The sequence below is a fragment of the Gossypium hirsutum genome, chromosome A07, assembly GCF_007990345.1.
Source record: "Gossypium hirsutum isolate 1008001.06 chromosome A07, Gossypium_hirsutum_v2.1, whole genome shotgun sequence".
Taxonomy (NCBI): Eukaryota; Viridiplantae; Streptophyta; class Magnoliopsida; order Malvales; family Malvaceae; genus Gossypium; species Gossypium hirsutum.
In genome coordinates this window covers 39,690,769-39,708,242 of record NC_053430.1, presented here as the reverse complement: position 1 = coordinate 39,708,242, position 17,474 = coordinate 39,690,769, and the positions used below count along the sequence as shown (strand labels likewise).

The 17,474-nt window shown below is 39.3% G+C and overlaps 1 non-coding gene across 1 annotated transcript; it reads left to right on the top strand.

The window, feature by feature from the left end:
* The first annotated feature begins 3,233 nt into the window (after positions 1-3,233).
* Positions 3,234-3,339, top strand: LOC121204237 (small nucleolar RNA R71). The gene has a single exon (XR_005899166.1). It is a non-coding gene; the product is annotated as a small nucleolar RNA R71 (small nucleolar RNA).
* The last annotated feature ends 14,135 nt before the right edge of the window (positions 3,340-17,474 follow it).

Below are 17,474 nucleotides of genomic sequence, written 5' to 3'. Positions count from 1 at the left end.
ACTGTAGCTCGTATTAAGGAAGAACCCGGTCCCCTAGGTCTCTTTGAGGATGGGACCGCGGCCTTCTTGCCTCTCGATGATGACATAATGTACCTGAAAATGTATGAGCATTGATATAGTAGTTCCAAGATGTGTTAACATTTACCGATATCAAACGAGAGGTGAAAAATTTATATGATTATTCAAAAACATGTACTGAAATAAAAAATGCATCATTGGTTAAGCAAGAATCCTAGGACTAGTATATGCTATTTAGTAGTTTAAACAATTCAAATATAGAAAATACTAAAGCAAATTCCTAACTTAATTAAAACAAATTGGTAATATTAACAATATCTTTGTAAAGCATATAGAATACTAATGTAGCAACACAAATTGGAAAAACAAGGTTGAGAAAGTGAACCAATAACTACTGTAAGGCGGCGCACGGGCGTGTTGATGGTGAGCACGGGCATGGGGCATGAGTGTACAGTCGTGTGGAGGAAAAATGGAGGGAAAAAAGAGGGGAAAGTGAGGATTGATGCAGGGGGAGTGGATTTGAGGGTGGTTTGGGGGTTAGGGAAGTGAGAATCTGGGGAATGGTGGCCAGAATAAGGATTAGGGAGTGGAGAAGGGGAGATTTCGGCTAGGGTTTTGAAATGAAGAAGAAAATAAACAGTGATTTGCTTATATAGGGGAGGTGCACATGGCCTAGGGCCATGCCCGTGAACTCTGAAGGTGAGCCCGTGTTTTTCAAATTTTGTAATTTAGGTCGTGCCCGGCTACTATCCCATGCCCGTGTGTCTTGGGCGTGTGTGGCACACGGCCATGTCGCACGGTCATGCCTAGCTTTGTTCGCTTCTCCTCCACCCGTGCGTTAGGGTACAATGCTCGTGTATTACTGTCCACGGTTTAACGACACGAGCTCATGTCGAAGAAACAGAATCGAGCCTTGCCCCTGGCACGCCCGTGTTGTTCCATTCCCACGCCCGTGTTAATCATATCAAGTTCACCCATGGCCATGTTGCACAGCCATGGGGATTTATCGCATCCCGTGTTTTGGGGAAATCATGTCCTGTATCCACACGACCGTATCACACGGTCGTGTCTCTTCCCCTGTTTGGCCACGGCTTTAGGCACGCCCATTTGCCTGGCCGTGTGGGCTGAAAAACTTTGCAATTTAAAGATAAAGTTAATGATTTAAAGTGTTAGAAATTAAAAATAAAGAAATCAGAACATGTTAGTATTCAGGTTGCCTTCCGAGAAACGCTTATTTATAGTCTAAGCTCGACTTACCTCTCTAGTGAATGGTCAAGGTGGTTCGAGGAGTTTATACTCCTCATTCCTACTATCAAACTCATTAAAATAGGGTTTTAATCGAGTGTTGTTTACCTTAAAAGTGCCAAAATTTGGGTGACTCACCTCCACTGTACGGAATGGAAAAATACTGAGTACCGTAAGAAGGATTTCCTCATTCAGTGTGGTAGTGACAATATAGGGATCTGCGGCATCTAGTAAGACTTTATCACCAACCTTAAGTTGATTAGGAGAGGTATCGGGCTTGTTTTGGCTTAGTTTCGGTTTATCATGTGTTCTTTCTTTGTGTGCTCGCCATTCGTCTAGCTCCTCTATCCGTAGCCTTCGTTCTTCATGGTTGTGTCCTCTATCATCCTTGGAACATGGCTCGTGAACTTCTTTGAAGCTTAATTTCTGTAGAGTCATATTGTCAGTTTTAGTAGATTGGTGTGGACTATTACCTTCAATGTTCGATATGATGCTAGAATTACGAGCTTGAAGGGTGATCGTTTCATCTCCCACATGAAGTGTAAGCTCACCTATGCCAACATTAATAATTGTTTTAGCAGTTGCTAAAAAGGGCTTCCCTAAAATCAAAGGGGTGTTATTATCCTCCTCTATCTCGAGAACAACGAAATCAACGGGAAATATGAACTTATCTACTTTCACGAGTACATCTTCAATAATACCCCTAGGGAATCTTATAGTCTTATCTGCCAATTGAATGCTCATCCTAGTTTGTTTAGGTTTCCCAAGACCTAGTTGCTTAAATATTTTGTAAGGCATAACGTTAATACTAGCCCCTAAATCAGCTAATGCATGACTTATATCTAAACTACCAATTAAACAAGGAATTGTAAAAATCCCTGGATCTCTCAATTTGTGGGGTAGCTTATTCTGTAGAATAGCTGAGCAGACTACGTTTAACTCAACATGTGACACTTCGTCCAACTTCTGCTTATTTACTAAAGCTCTTTTAAAAATTTCATTGCATTTGGCATCTATGACAAAGCTTCAATAAACGGTAAGTTAATATGTAATTTTTTTAAAAGTTTAAGGAATTTACCGAATTGTTTGTCTGAGCGGTCTTTCCTTGTTGTGTTAGGGTATGGGACATGAGGTTTATATTCGACAGTCACTGGTTTGTTTGTATTTTGATCTACCTCATCTCCCTTTTTTTGCCACTGTTTCTTGCCTTGGTTTTGGTTCAGGCTCAACGACTCCTTCGTCATCTTGAGTACTAATTGCGTTGAGCTGTTCCATTGGGTTAGGTTCGGTATTACTTGGTAAGCTACCTTGTGGTCATTCGGAGATTAGTTTGGATAGCTGGCCTATATGCTTGTTGATTCTTAAGTGCTGTCTCAGTATTTTGGAAACGGGTTTCTGATACTGAGATGAATTTAGAGAGCATCTCTTCAAGGTTCGATTTTTTTTCTTTTTGATAAGGTGGCTGTTGAAAACCCTGGGGATTTTGTGGCTTTTGATTCCCTTGACTACCCCAGGAGAAATTTGGGTGGTTCCTCCAACCTACATTATATGTATTACTGTATGGGTTATTTTGAGATCTAAAGTTATTATTACCCATATAGTTGACTTGTTCCTCGTCGGTTGGAGTGTTGAAGGATTGATATTCTGTATGCACACCTCCACCACTTGAGTCACACCTCATTACTGGATGTACCTGCGTAGAACCAAGTAAACCACCACTTTTTTAATTGAGAAGTTCTACCTGATTAGAGAGCATGGTGACTGAGTCGATGTTATAAACGCCGGCTATTTTCGTTGGCTTTGTCTTCATAACTTGCCACTGATAGTTATTTAGTGACATCTCCTCTATAAACTCATAGGCATCTTCCGGTGTTTTATTATTGATGGTTCCACTAGCAGTTACGTCAACCATTTGCCGAGTCGAGGGATTCAAACCATTGTGAAATGTTTGTACTTGCAGCCAAAGCGGTAACCCATGGTGAGGGCACTTTATCAGTAAGTCTTTGTATCTCTCCCATGCATCGTAAAGTGTTTCTAAATCCATCTACACAAAAGAAGAGATATCATTATGTAATTTAGCCGTTTTAGCCGGCGGAAAATATTTTAGTAAAAATTTCTCGGTCATTTGTTCCCAAGTAGTAATTGACCCTCGTGGTAATGAGTTCAACTACTGTTTAGCTTTGTTCCTCAATGAAAAAGGAAATAACCAAATACGAATGGCATCATTAGAAATGCCACTGATTTTGAATGTATCACAAAATTCCAGGAAATTTTCTAAGTGAGCGTTGGGATCTTCATCCTGCAAACCATCAAACTGAACAAACTGCTGTATCAACTGAATAGTGTTAGGTTTTAATTCAAAAATATTTGCAGCTACAGCAGGTCTAACTATGCTAGATTTTGTTCCTGTTAGAGAAGGTTTAGCATAATCATACATAGTACGTGGAATAGGATCTTGATTAGCCGCAATTGCAGGAGGTAGCTGATTTCCTTGGTTTTCAGCCATCTTTTTGGTTGGGGGTTGAGTATCGTCTTCTTGCTCGTTCTCCGTGTATCGTAAGCTACGCCTTATCTCTCTTTGATTTCTACGAACTGTACGATCGATTTATTCGTCAAAAAGTAATGGTCCCGACGGGTTTCTTCTAGTCATAAACTATAAAAACTTACCAAGAGAAAGAAAAAGTAAATTAATAAATAATATTAATAATTAAATTAAATTGAATTGAAAGGAAAATAAATGTCTAAAGTAATAAAAATTGAGCGTTCCTAATATCTTAGTTCCCCGCAGTGACGCCAAAAATTTGATCGCGTGATTCGTAACAAGTAATAAATATTTATAATGAAGATCAAACCTAGACTAACTATTATCACGACGAAAAGGCAAGTGCACCTATCGAACATTAGTATAGTAATGGCAAGACCGGGATATCGTACCCAAGGGAACCAAAAGTACTAGTAATAACTATCTTTTTATTATTTAACCTAGAAATACAGAGGGGTTGTTTATTAAACTAATTAACTAAACTAATTAACTAACTAAACTAAAGCAAAGAGAAAATTTGGAAAAAGACTTGAAGAAAAGTAATTGATAAAGACGACACCCAATGAGGAATCCACCTAGATTTCACTTGTTATCTGACTCTGAACCAGATGATTTATTCACTTGACTTGATTCGTACGACACCCTAACCTATATTGTTTTCACTTTCGAGACTAATAACACCTAACCCTCAGTTGAATTAATCGGAATTTCTTTCTTAATTAAAACCCCTAGGGAAGCAGTAAATCGATCTATGGACTCCCATATTAGCTTTCACCCTAATCTGGCAAAATTTCGTAACCCTATTTCTAGGCGTTCGATCAACTCCGCTTAATTATGCCAAATCTACTCTTAGACAGAGACTTTTGCTCCTCTGCATAAGCACATCAAATCATGAATTAATACATGGAATATTAAATCAAGCATTAAGAACACATAATTAAGAACAAAGCAAGTATTTATCATATAGTTCAGATAATAATAACAAGATCCGTCATAGGTTTCAACCCCCTTTGGTATCTAAGGGGTTTAGTTCATAATAAAATAAGAGTACATCTCAAAAGTATGAAAATAAAAGAACATAAAGAAAATTCTAAAACCCCTGAAGGAATTTTGAGAGAGATCTTCAATCTTGGAGTAGCTCCGGCTTTTGGGATGGATTGTCTGGCTTTCTTCAAGTAATTCCCGGCGTGTGGTTCTATATTCCAGAAAAGTTCTAGAGGGGAGTCCCCTTCTAAATCATACTTAGGGTGTTTATATAGGCTTTGGATTGGCTTTCTTCTTCCCTAAGTATCCTTTTCCGTGTAAAATACAACTCTTTGAAAAAGGGACACGCCCGTGTACCACTACCGTGTGACGTGTTTGCCAGGCCGTGTGGGTCAATGGCCAGGCTGTGTGAATTGTGAAAGCCTTGGTCGACACCCTCGAAAGACACAGGCTTGTGAGCAGCCCGTGTGGCAAGGCTTAGGCTGTGTCATCTTCTCGATTTAGTCCGTTTTGTCCCTTTTTGGCTCGTTTTTGGCTCCTTTTGACTCATGGTGCTCTCTTGAGTACAAAACATGAAATAACAGGATTAAGAGCACCAAAATCCACAAATCTAGTGATAAACAACCATAAATATGCTAAGTATTTAGGGTAAAAATATGTATAATTTGGCGTTTATCAGTCATCAAAATGACAAGTCTTATGAATGTGAAATAAGGAATCTAGGCTTGGTATTGCATGAGTAGATGCATTACTTGTAAGAGGACATGTTAATGTTAAGGATAGGTCTTAATAAAGAGTGTTCAATCACTAAAATGACGCCATGATTTGCGATTTTGATGTGCATAAGGTTGGAAGAGATTATGTGTAACATGAAGGATTGGAAAATAGCCTAAGTGTTGGCCACATGGGCTGAGACACGGCCGTGTGTCTCAACCGTGTGAGGGACACAGCCTGGAGACATGAGCGTGTGGCCCGGCCATGTGGTTCGATGTGCATGCTGATGTCATAAACAAAGAGTTACACGGCCTGAGGACACGGGCGTGTCCCTATGTCCACATGGGCATGTGACCTTGTTTCATGGGAAAACTTTCTAAGTTTTTCTGAAACTTTTCAAAGTTCTCGGTTTAGTCCTAAATTGATTCAGATAAATGTTTTAGGCTTCGTAAAGCCCAATAAGTGATGACATGCATGTGTTTGAAAGATTTTGAGTTAAAAGAGATTTTATGGCCAGGTTTTTGCATGAATGTGTATGTTTAATTCTGGTAATGCCTTGTACCCTGTTCCGATGTCAGACATGGGTAAGGGGTGTTACATACATTGTCCAGTCGAATGACACATATAACAAAAATAACCAAAAATCCTATACATGACATTGAAACAAAGTAAAGGTATCTATATACCAAAGCAAGATAAGCTGATAGTGTTGACAATACTTCAATCATCTTCCAACCTTTACAAGTCCACGAGCTCTGTAAAATAGGGAAAGGAAAGGAGGTAAGCATTAACATGCTTAGTAAGTTCAAATAACAGGAAAGTAAACTTACCGATTAATTAGCATACAACCATATTAGGCATTAATTCCAACAAGTATGAAATAGTTTCTCTATCACATGAACTCAATCATCAAGTTAGTCTCATATCAATACATAATGTCATTAGTTATAGATGAGCTCATCAATTCAATATTTCCATTATTTATTTCTCATGTTAATCCAATTGAATTTCTCAGAAATCTCAATGGACAACCCAATTATCGTGAAGTCATACAAGTGATCATCTCAAGTACGCACTCCCGCGAACCTTACACCTTACGGCAGTATTACCAGTCTAGGCTAAATCCCCCGTATCATAACTCATAGAGTGTTGTCGGGATTAGTAGTCCAGGCTAAATCCCTTACAATGACATACGCTCTCATAAGCTCAGATCTGAATCTTCAGTCCAGGCTAAATTCAGTCCTTAATCAGATTACCCGTCTCGGCTAAATCCTTAATACACCCATATTCTTCGGGAGGGCCATTTTGTAAAAGTTGTGAAAACGGGTAGAAAAATGTGAAATGAAAGAAAATTTGGGTTGCTATAGGCAAGAAAAACATTCGGCTAGGCTTGGGTAACTTAGAAATTTCATGGATTTCATTATACGAGCCTTAGGACTAAATTGTAAAAGTGTGGAAGGTTAAAGGCAAATTAGTCATTTTGCCCAGGGTGAGTCTTAAGTCGAAAATGAACAATGTGAGGTATTAATAATTTATTTTTACTGATATAGACCCCGAGGAACCAATTTCAGAGGTTGACCATGGAAAACGAAAGGTTTCGAAATAATCAAGACACGAATCTGAAATGACTACCAGGTAAGTTCGTATAACCCGAAGTAAACTCTTAACATACTTAAATATGCATGTTCTGGAATGTATGAAAAATTTAGATATTCATTGCATGATAATCCATAAAATGTGGTAGTGTAATTGAAAAGATGAAGAATGTCCCGGTTGAAATAGAAAGGGAAATCCGATGGATAAATTATGGCTTACATGACATAAGATCCTGCATGTGTTGCAAAAAAGAATTTAGCCCAGACGGGTAATCTGGTGATCTCAAAATAGAAAGGATCTAGCCTAGACGGGTGTTCCTTGAGTAATCGAGCCTCCCGAAGAATATGGGTACATTAAGGATTTAGCCCGGGCGGGTAATCCGATTGAGGACTGAATTTAGCCTGGACTGGCAATTCAAATCCGAGCTTATGAGAGCAATTGCTGTAAAAAGGGATTTATCCTGGATTGGTGATCTCGATATTGCTCTATGAGTTATTACTACTGAGGATTTAGCCTGGACTGGCAATCCCGCTGTAAGATGTAAGGCTCGTGGGAGTGCATTCTTCAGATGATCACTTGTATGACTTGACAGTTATTGGGCTATCCATTGAGATTTCCAAGAAATTCAACAGGATTAACATGAGAAATAAAGAATGGAAATATTTAATTGATGAGCTCATCTAAGACTAATGACATGATGTATTGTTATGAGACTAACTCTATTTTGGTACCTTTTGAAAGTGTATATATTAAAGTATGGCATGTATAGGCTAGAAGTATTTGAATATGTTTTGTAATGTGTATATCTAGCCATGTGATATGGCTTGGTTATGGATGTGATTATGAATGAATTTTGGTATAGGTTTTGTGTTCAAAAATGGCATGTTTTGATGCACTCTTGAATGGCCAAGTGAATTGGTCAATTTGGTATATTTTGGTATGTGCTTATTTGAGGAATTGGTAAGTTTATGGCGTTAGATTGAATAAATTAAATTGTGGTTATGAAACATATGTTTTGATATGGTTATAGCTTATGAAATGATATGATTTGATATGAATTTGAGGTATGAAATAGGTGGATGAATATATGTGTTATGAATGATGAATGTTTTGGTTGAGAATTAGATTAAAAATTGGTATGCAATTGATGCTTATTTGTTGATAGTAGGGAGGACCCTTAATGGATGGCAATTTGGCCTTGTAGATGGCCTATTTTTGGCCACATGGGCAGGGACACAGGCGTGTGTCTCAGCCGTGTTGCTCGAGGGCCATTTCAAAATGAGCCTGGGCAGACCACATGGATACACACACGGGCGTGTGCTAGGCCATGTGGCCAAGTCAGTTTCAAGCACGATCTAGACACATGGGTGTGTGATTGGCCATGTGACCCAAGTCAGTAGCTTCCCTAATTTTCACACGGCCTATAACATGGGCGTGTCTTGTGGCCGTGTGGACTAGTCAGTGTGTATGCCCTATTTTGCCACTGCCTAAACACACGGGCGTGTTTAATGCCGTGTGAGGCACACGGCCTGCTCACATAGGCGTGTGACCTTTGTAACTTTGAAAAATGTTTAAGTTTCAAAAAATTTTATATGTGCTCTGTTTATTCCTGATCTCTTTCTAATGCATGTTCAAGGTCTCGTAGACCTATATAAGGGACAATTGTGAATTATTATTATATGTTTTGATTATGTTATGCTTAAGTATATGTGAATGTTCTGATATGTCCATTAATGCCTCATAACCCTAGTCTGGTGACAGATACGGGTTAGGAGTGTTACCTTTGGTTGGCATCAGAGCTACGGTTTAGTCGATTCTAGGACTAACTATCATATGTGAGTCTAGCTATACATGCCATATTTATGAACTGTGATAGTGTGATGAATCCTGATAATGAAAATGTGCTTTTATATAGTAAATGGATCCTGAATGAGCCGTAGCTGACGATGTTGAGAGTAATGCACCTACTCTCGCTCAAAGGACAGCGCCATCTGATTCTAAATCGGCTACTAGTAGTCATGACGGAGAGGCTAAGCAAGCCTTTTACAAAATGATGAACGATTGGTTCACTCAATATATCCATAGTAATATGGCTGTGCCTTAACCTTCACCCCCGCTCAATCATCCACAAGTCCCTAGCATGCCACAACCTCATCCGATTTAGTTAAATAAGCCTCTGGTGGATAAAATTAGAAAATATGGGGCCAAAGAGTTTTGTACTACTACTAATGATGATGCTGAGAGAGCCGAGTTCTGGTTAGAGAATACAATACGAGTGTTTGATGAATTATCATTGACTCTGGATGATTGCCTTAAATATGTTGTTTCACTTTTGAGAGATACGGTGTATCATTGATGAAAAACGTTGATATCCGTAGTTCCAAGAGAATGAGTTACCTGGGATTTCTTTCAAGATGAATTCTGAAAGAAATATATCAGTCAGAGATTTATCGATCAGAAACACAAAGAGTTTCTTGAGTTAAAACAAGGCCATATATCTATTACAGAATACAAGCAAGAATTCGTGAGACTGAGCCAGTATGCACGAGAATGTGTTTCGATTGAAGAAATTATGTGTAAGAGATTCGAAGATGGCTTGAATGAAGACATCAAATTGTTAGTCGGGATTCTGGAAATAAAAGAGTTTGTTGTGCTTATTAAACGAGCATGTAAAGTTGAAGAACTTGGGAAAGGGAAAAGAAAAGCCGACTTAGAAGTTAGAGATGTGAGAAAGAGATCTGCAAGTAAATCATTTCAATCTATGTCAAAGAAATTTCGAGACTATTATAGTTGTAACGCCCTAAAAATCTCGAAATCTCAGACTTTCTTTTTTTTTCGGTTTCGATAAAAATTGTGCTTAACATTCCTAGTCAAGTGTTAATTATGTGATAGTAGGTCTTGGTTAAGGTTTGAGTTTGAACTTAGGGGTGAATGAAATTATGGTTTAATTATTAAAAAAACCTTGTTGGCAAGTAGGTCTGCTTTTAAATAAATGAAGGAAGAATTGGACACAAGAAAGCCTTGTGGTGGAGTGGCAAGTGGCGTCATATGCATGACAAGGAGGTCCGGGGTTCGAATCCCTCATTGCTCAAAAGAATGATTTATTTTTGCTTAAGGGATGGATAGTGACGGAGTTGGATATGAACACTGTAGGTAGTGATAGGAGGAGAAATTTGAGGAGGGGATTAGGGAGTTATCAGGGAGAAAAATTAGGAGATAAAGAGTGAAGAAGAGGTGGAGCCAAATTGGGAGTTTGGGCATAGGAAATTCGACAATAGAGGCTATATATAGGTGCCGAATGTGAGGCTGCCAGGCTAGTGCTGAATTCTCCCTTACCTTGTTTCCAGAAAACACCTTTTTCTCCAAAGATCTAAAAGCCGAAAATCCCTTGTTCTTTCTTCTTTTTCATTGTGTCGATTCTCCATTCTTCCCTACTCAAAGTTTTCTTTTTGATTCACTTCTGGTTTTAAACGATTTCTAGTTTTCTTTGTGCCAAATAACCTCTTTTACCATACAAGTTTCAAGAGCCAAATATCCTCTGTCCACCACTACCCTTTCCACTCGGTCAATTCTAGTGTAAGTGTTTTGCTCTCTCCATCGGTTTTGCTAGTATAGATCACTCTGTCCCTCACTTCTTCTAATCAGTTTTGGTAGGATTATTATCGAATCCCAGTCTTTTGGATCTTTTTCGAATTGCTCCCTAGGTGTTGAAACTTTGGTAAGTGTTCTTCACTTCAGTAACGGTTACCGAATAGGATTTAGTAGAAAAGGGTGACATATGCTGGATACAAGTCACCCAATATGTTTTTATTGATAAAGGTTAATGCAAATCTGGTTAGCACTCGTGATTAGTGATCAAGGAAAAGCTATTAAGACTTGGCATTTCAGGTAAGGTTAAGGTGAGACTTCAGCTTTTGGTAAAGTATTCGATAAGTATATGTGGGTAATCATTGAGTGATATCGATTGTAGGTTTGTGGTAAGGAGCATCACAGCACGCTTTATTATCAGGTGTGTACATACACTGCACACACACAGTAGATCGATAAAAGCCAAAAAGTCAAAAAGCCGAAAGTTTAGCTACAGTAGTCTTACGAGTGCTCGAACACTCGTAAGTGGGAAATCTTTAGGTTATCTGAGGCCCCATGGGCAATTCCATGAACTTGGGCTTTGTTTTAGCCATCTGGGTCAGGATGGGCTAAGTGGGCCCGATGGGCTACTGGGCCTATAATAGGTAAAATTGGCAACTTAATGTTAAGTGATGGAAATTATATGAAAGCATGTATATGAATGTGATTTGGGCCTAATGGGCCATATGAATGTGATTTGGGCCTAATGGGCCATACGAATGTGATTTGGGCCTAATGGGCCATATGAATGAGATTGGGCCTAGTGGGCCATATGCATGTATGTAGACTTGTTTGGGCTCTATAAGGGGTTTTGCGCCTAGTATCTGATAACTGTTTAATTGACATAAAACTTAATTAATTAATTGTGACCGTGGACGAGTCATAAGGTTAAGGTGTAGGAATGGGTATATGCATGTCTAGGATTGGATCTAGGGAGAGCTTGGTACTTAAGCGATCTTAATGACTCACCTCCTCTTCTTTGGAATCCTACCTGGGGCATAGTATCTGTTCACTTTAGCCAACAAGGACTTGTTAATGGGCCAAGGTAAGTAATAAACCCATAACAAGATAAATTACCGAAATGCCCCTAAGGGCAAAAATGACTAAAATACCCCTATGTGTGGAATGTAAGACTTATGGATGTTCATGTATATCTACTGCATACATACGATATTCTGTTTAGGTTGCATATGGGTTGGGAGTTATGGAACGGAGGAAGTATATGAGGATCGCACGTTTGCTTGACAACCGTGGGTCCATCGACGGCTTTTAAGCCCAATATGGGCAGCTTGCTGCAATGAAGGTAGTTCTGCAACCGGGCCATCATTGATGTGTATCGGATGGGTGGGTCAATATTTATATCCCCACATAATGTGTATCGGGGGATAGAGTTGATGTGTAACGATTCGATTATTGGGTGGGTTGCACTGCATTGCATTGTATATATGATTTTATGGTGATTGATGAATGCTTATTACTCATTGAGGGTTGTACACACTGACTTTTCATAAACTCACCCCCTCTTTTATTTTTCTTAGGTGATGCTCAGTAGAAGGTTCGATGTTTGGAGGGACTCGGAGGTGGCCAGCTAACAAGATGACTTGGACTTTTTTTTTAAAGAAAGCATATAGTTTCTAGCTTATTAAGTAATTTCAGGCTGGAATGTAATAAGGCCTTCCCTTTTATTATTTCTTGGATTGTTATTTTTATGTGTTGTAATTATGAGAAGGTGAACATGGGTTTCCTAAATCATAGATTGTTTTTGTATGTTTCTACAGCTAAATTTTAAAATGACAGGCTTTCCTAAATATATGTTTTAAACAAGCTTTCATGACTAAAAGAGAGTTTTTATAAGTTAATTAAGGTTTTTTATTTTAAGAAAGGGTTTTCAATAAAAACAAGGTTTTTGCTAAAACACTTCAATGTGACGCGCTAGATTCGACCATAACGTCCGGGCCAAGTTTAGGGTGTTACATTTAGTGGTATTAGATCCCGGTTGCAAAACTCGGGCTGTGAAGTGGGCCTTATTATTAGAGTTTTGTTTAAAAAAAAATTCATAATATTTTAGAAGAAAAAAATTCTTGCTGTGCAGGACATCGAGTCTCTGACGTCGAACCAAGTAAGTTCCTTTATTCTTAAGCTTGTGTAATTTGATATACTGTAGATAGTTAGTGGGCTACTTTAGATGATTATAGTAAGGCTTTTAGTTGGAGTGAAATTGAAGCCCGTAGGATCATGAAACTGTAGAGGATTTATGAAAACAACTTTCTTTTTCATACTTTTATAAAACATCGACTTAATTATTGAAACTAATTAAAACTTCATAAAATTTCTAATCCAGATAATACGTGAGACATCGATGGGTGCTAGAAGAGGTGCAAGAGTATGCCTAATGTTGGAGTAGAAGAGGCTCCAGCCTCACCCATGGCTAGGAATGGACCGTATGATCAAGTCGCGGGGGAAGATGCATTGTCGTAGGCAATGCTGAGGATTTTGGAAAGGGTTACAGGGCCCAATAATGGCACGGGAAATCGGGGGTCCATTCCAGAGCGACTTCGATCAAATGCGTCTGAGCTCTTTAAAGGCAAGGCTGGTGTGTCTCCTAGCATGGTGGAATACTAGTTGGAGGCCACTGAAAGGATAATGGAGGACTTGGACTGTTCTTCTGAACAAAAGTTGAAAGGGGCACTGTCACTACTTAGGGAAGAAGCTTACCAGTGGTGCCTGACAGTGAAAGAAGGCACCCAACCTGAGCAGGTCACTTGGGAGTTCTTCAAAACTGCGTTTCAAGGGAAGTATGTAGGTGCGAGTTATGTGGATGCTAGAAGGAAGGAGTTCCTAAACTTGACCTAGGGAAACAAATCTATGGCGTAGTATGAGGCGAAATTTCAACGCCTTAGTAGGTATGTAAGAGTTATGGTGGCAATGGACTATAAGCGTTGTGTTAGGTTTGAGGATGGACTTAGATATAGCCTCAGAGTATTGATAACTCTACAAAGGGATCGAGTTTTCTCGGAGTTGGTGGAGAAAGCAAAGATAGCGGAGGAGGTAAAGTGCACTGAGCGCCTAAATCAGGAAAAAGAAAAGGGTAAGAATAAAAGGGAGGCTGAGACTCCTGGTGTCGGATAGAGGCCTACAGCTTGGGCCAGTTAGAGCAGGGCCCCTTGTTGTGAATCTAGGGGTGCCACTTTGTGTTGATTATGGGAAAGGTCATGTAGACCAGTGCTGGAAGAGGATGAGAGCTTGTCTAGCTTGTGGATCTATGGAGCATAGGATCAGGAATTGCCCTAAAATGCCAGTTGAGGTGCCAGGCTTGGGAAGAAGTGATGTATAGCCATCGAGGGGTGGTCAGTTTCCGCCCAGAGGCCATGGTCAGGCCAGGGGTGGAAACGGTTTGGGCCGTGTAGCACCGGGTAGAGGTGTTAGTCATGCTGAGGCGAGACAGCCAGCGTTGGTCTATGCAGCACCTCGTCGAGAGGATGGAGGCACTCTAGAGGCGATTGTTGGTACGTACTTTAACGATAAAGTGCTATTTACTTAGTTTGGAATTAGAGTGCGTAGCAGGAGCGTGGTGTGGAAGTCTATGCTATGCAGCTGTACTAATAGTTGAGAATTTCGAGGACAAAAATTCTTTTAGGGGGATATAGTTGTAACGCCCCAAAAATCTCGAAATCTCAAACTTTTTTTTGATTTCGATAAAAATTGTGCTTAACATTCCTAGTCAAGTGTTAATTATGTGATAGCAGATCTTGGTTAAGGTTTGAGTTCAAACTTAGGGGTGAAGGGAATTATGGTTTAATTATTAAAAAAAACCTTGTTGGCAAGTAGGTTGGCTTTTAAATAAATGAAGGAAGAATTGGACACAAGAAAGTCTTGTGGTGGAGTGGCAAGTAGCATCACATGCATGACAAGGAGGTCCAGGGTTCGAATCCTTCCTTGCTCAAAAGAAAGATTTATTTTTGCTTAAAGGATGGACAGTGGTAGCGTTGGATATGAACAATGTAGGGATTGATAGGAGGAGAAATTTGAGAAGGGGATTAGGGAGTTATCAGGGAGAAAAATTAGGAAATAAAGAGTGAAGAAGAGGTGGAGCCGAATTGGGAAATTAGGCATAGGAAATTCGACGAGGCTATATATAGGTGCCAAATGTGAGGTTTCCAAGCTAATGCTGAATTCTCCCTCACTTTATTGCCAGAAAACACCTTTTTCTCCAAAGGTCTAAAAGCCAAAAATCCCTTGTTCTTCCTTCTTTTTCTTTGTTCCGATTCTCCATTCTTCCCTACTCAAAGTTTTCTTTTTGATTCACTTCTGGTTTTAAATGATTTCTACTTTTCTTTGTATCGAATAACCTCTTTTACCATACAAGTTTCAAAAGTCGAATATCCTCTGTGTCGCCACTACCCTTTCCATTCGGTCAATTCTAGTGTAAGTGTTTTGCTCTGTCAATCGTTTTTCTAGTATAGATCACTCTTTCCCTCACTTCTTCTAATCAGTTTTGGTAGGATTAGTATCGAATCCCAGGCTTTTGGATCTTTGTCGAATTGCTCCCTAGGTGTTGAAACTTTGGTAAGTGTTCTTCACTTCGTAAAGGTTGGCCGAATAGGCTTTAGTAGAAAAGGGTGACATATGCTGGATACAAGTCACCCAATATGTTTTTAACGATAAAGGTTATTGTAGATCTGGGTAGCACTCCTGATTAGTGATAAAGGAAATGCTATTAAGACTTCGCGTTTTAGGTAAGGTTAAGGTGAGACTTCAGATTTTGGTAAAGTATTCGATAAGTATATATGAGTAATCATTGAGTGATATCGATTGTAGGTTCGTGGTAAGGAGGATCGCAGTACGCTTTATTACTAGGTGTGTACATACACTGCACACACACAATAGATCGGCAAAAGCTAAAATACTAAAAAGCTGAAATGCCGAAAAGCCGAAAGTGTAGCTACGGTAGTCTTACAAGTGTGTGAACACTCGTAAGGGGGAAACCAATAGGTTATCTGAGGCCCCATGGGCAATTCCATGAACTTGGGCCGTGTTTTGGCCATCCAGGCCAGGATGGGCTAAGTGGGCCCGATGGGCTATTGGGCCCATAATAGGCAAAATTGGCAACTTGAAGTTAAGTGATGGAAATTATATGAAAGCATGTATATGAATGTGATTTGGGCCTAATGGGCCATACAAATGTGATTTGGGCCTAATGGGCCATATGAATGAGATTGGGCCTAGTGGGCCATATGCATGTATGTAGACTTGTTTGGGCTCTATAAGGGGTTTTGGGCCTAGTATTTGATAACTGTTTAATTGACATAAAACTTAATTAATTAATTGCGACCATGGACGAGTCATAAGGTTAAGGTGTGGTAATGGGTATATGCATGTCTAGGATTAGATCTAGGGAGAGCTTGGTACTTAAGCGGTCTTAATGACTCACCTCCTCTTCTCTGGAATCCTACCTAGTGCATAGTATTTGTTCACTTTAGCCAACGTGGACTTGTTAATGGGCTAAGGTAAGTAATAAATCCATAACAAGAGAAATTATCGAAATGCCCCTAAGGGCGAAAATGACTAAAATACCCCTATGTGTGGAATGTAAGACTTATGGATGTTCATGTATATCTGCTGCATACATACGATATTCTGTTTAGGTTGCATATGGGTTGGGAATTATGGAACGGAAGAAGTATATGAGGATCACATGGTTGCTTGACAACTATGGGTCCACCAACAGCTTTTAAGCCCAATATGTGATTGGCAGCTTGCTGCAATGAAGGTAGTTCCGTAACCGGGCTACCATTGATGTGTATCAGATGGGTGGGTCGATATTTATATCCCCACATGATGTGTATCAGGGGATGGAGTTGATATGTAACGGTTGGATTATTGGGGTGGGTTGCACTGCATTGCATTGCATATATGATTTTATGGTGATTGATGAATGCTTATTACTCGTCGAGGGTTGTACACACTGAGTTTTGTAAACTCACCCCATTTTTTTTATTTTTCTCAGGTGATGCCCAGTAGAAGGTTCGATGTTTGGAGGGACTCGGAGGTGGCCAGCTAGCAAGACGACTTGGACTTGTTTTTTTTTAAAGAAAGCATATAGTTTCTAGCTTATTATATAACTTCAGACTGGAATGTAATAAAGCCTTCCCTTTTATTATTATTTGGATTGTTATTTTTATGCGTTGTAATTATGAGAAGGTGAATATGGGTTTCCTAAATCATAGATTGTTTTTTTACGTTTCTGCAACTAAATTTTAAAATGACTGGCTTTCATAAATCATATGTTTTTGATAAGCTTTCACGATTGAAAGAGAGTTTTTATAAGTTAATTAAGGTTTCTCATTTTAAGGAAGGGTTTTCAATGAAAACAAGGTTTTCGCTAAAACACTTCAATGTGACGCGCTAGATTCGGCCATAACATTCGAGCCATGTTTGGGGTATTACAATAGTAATTCAAAGGCTAATGTGGGACATTCTAGTAGAGATCGTGCAAGATCAGATTCGAACTTCAGAACTCTGGCTACTTCTGTTGCAAGTGTTGGAATTGTCTGATCCAATCGACCTGAGTGTAAACACTATGGTAAAAGACATCCCGACAATTGTAGACTGTATGATCAGGCTTGTTTCAAATATAGATCTTTAGATAATTTTATCCATGATTGTCCCGAGTCTGTTGAGCAAGAGATTGTGCAAAATTCGAGACCGAGTAACACCTCAACTCAAGATAGATTGCCCAGAAATATGG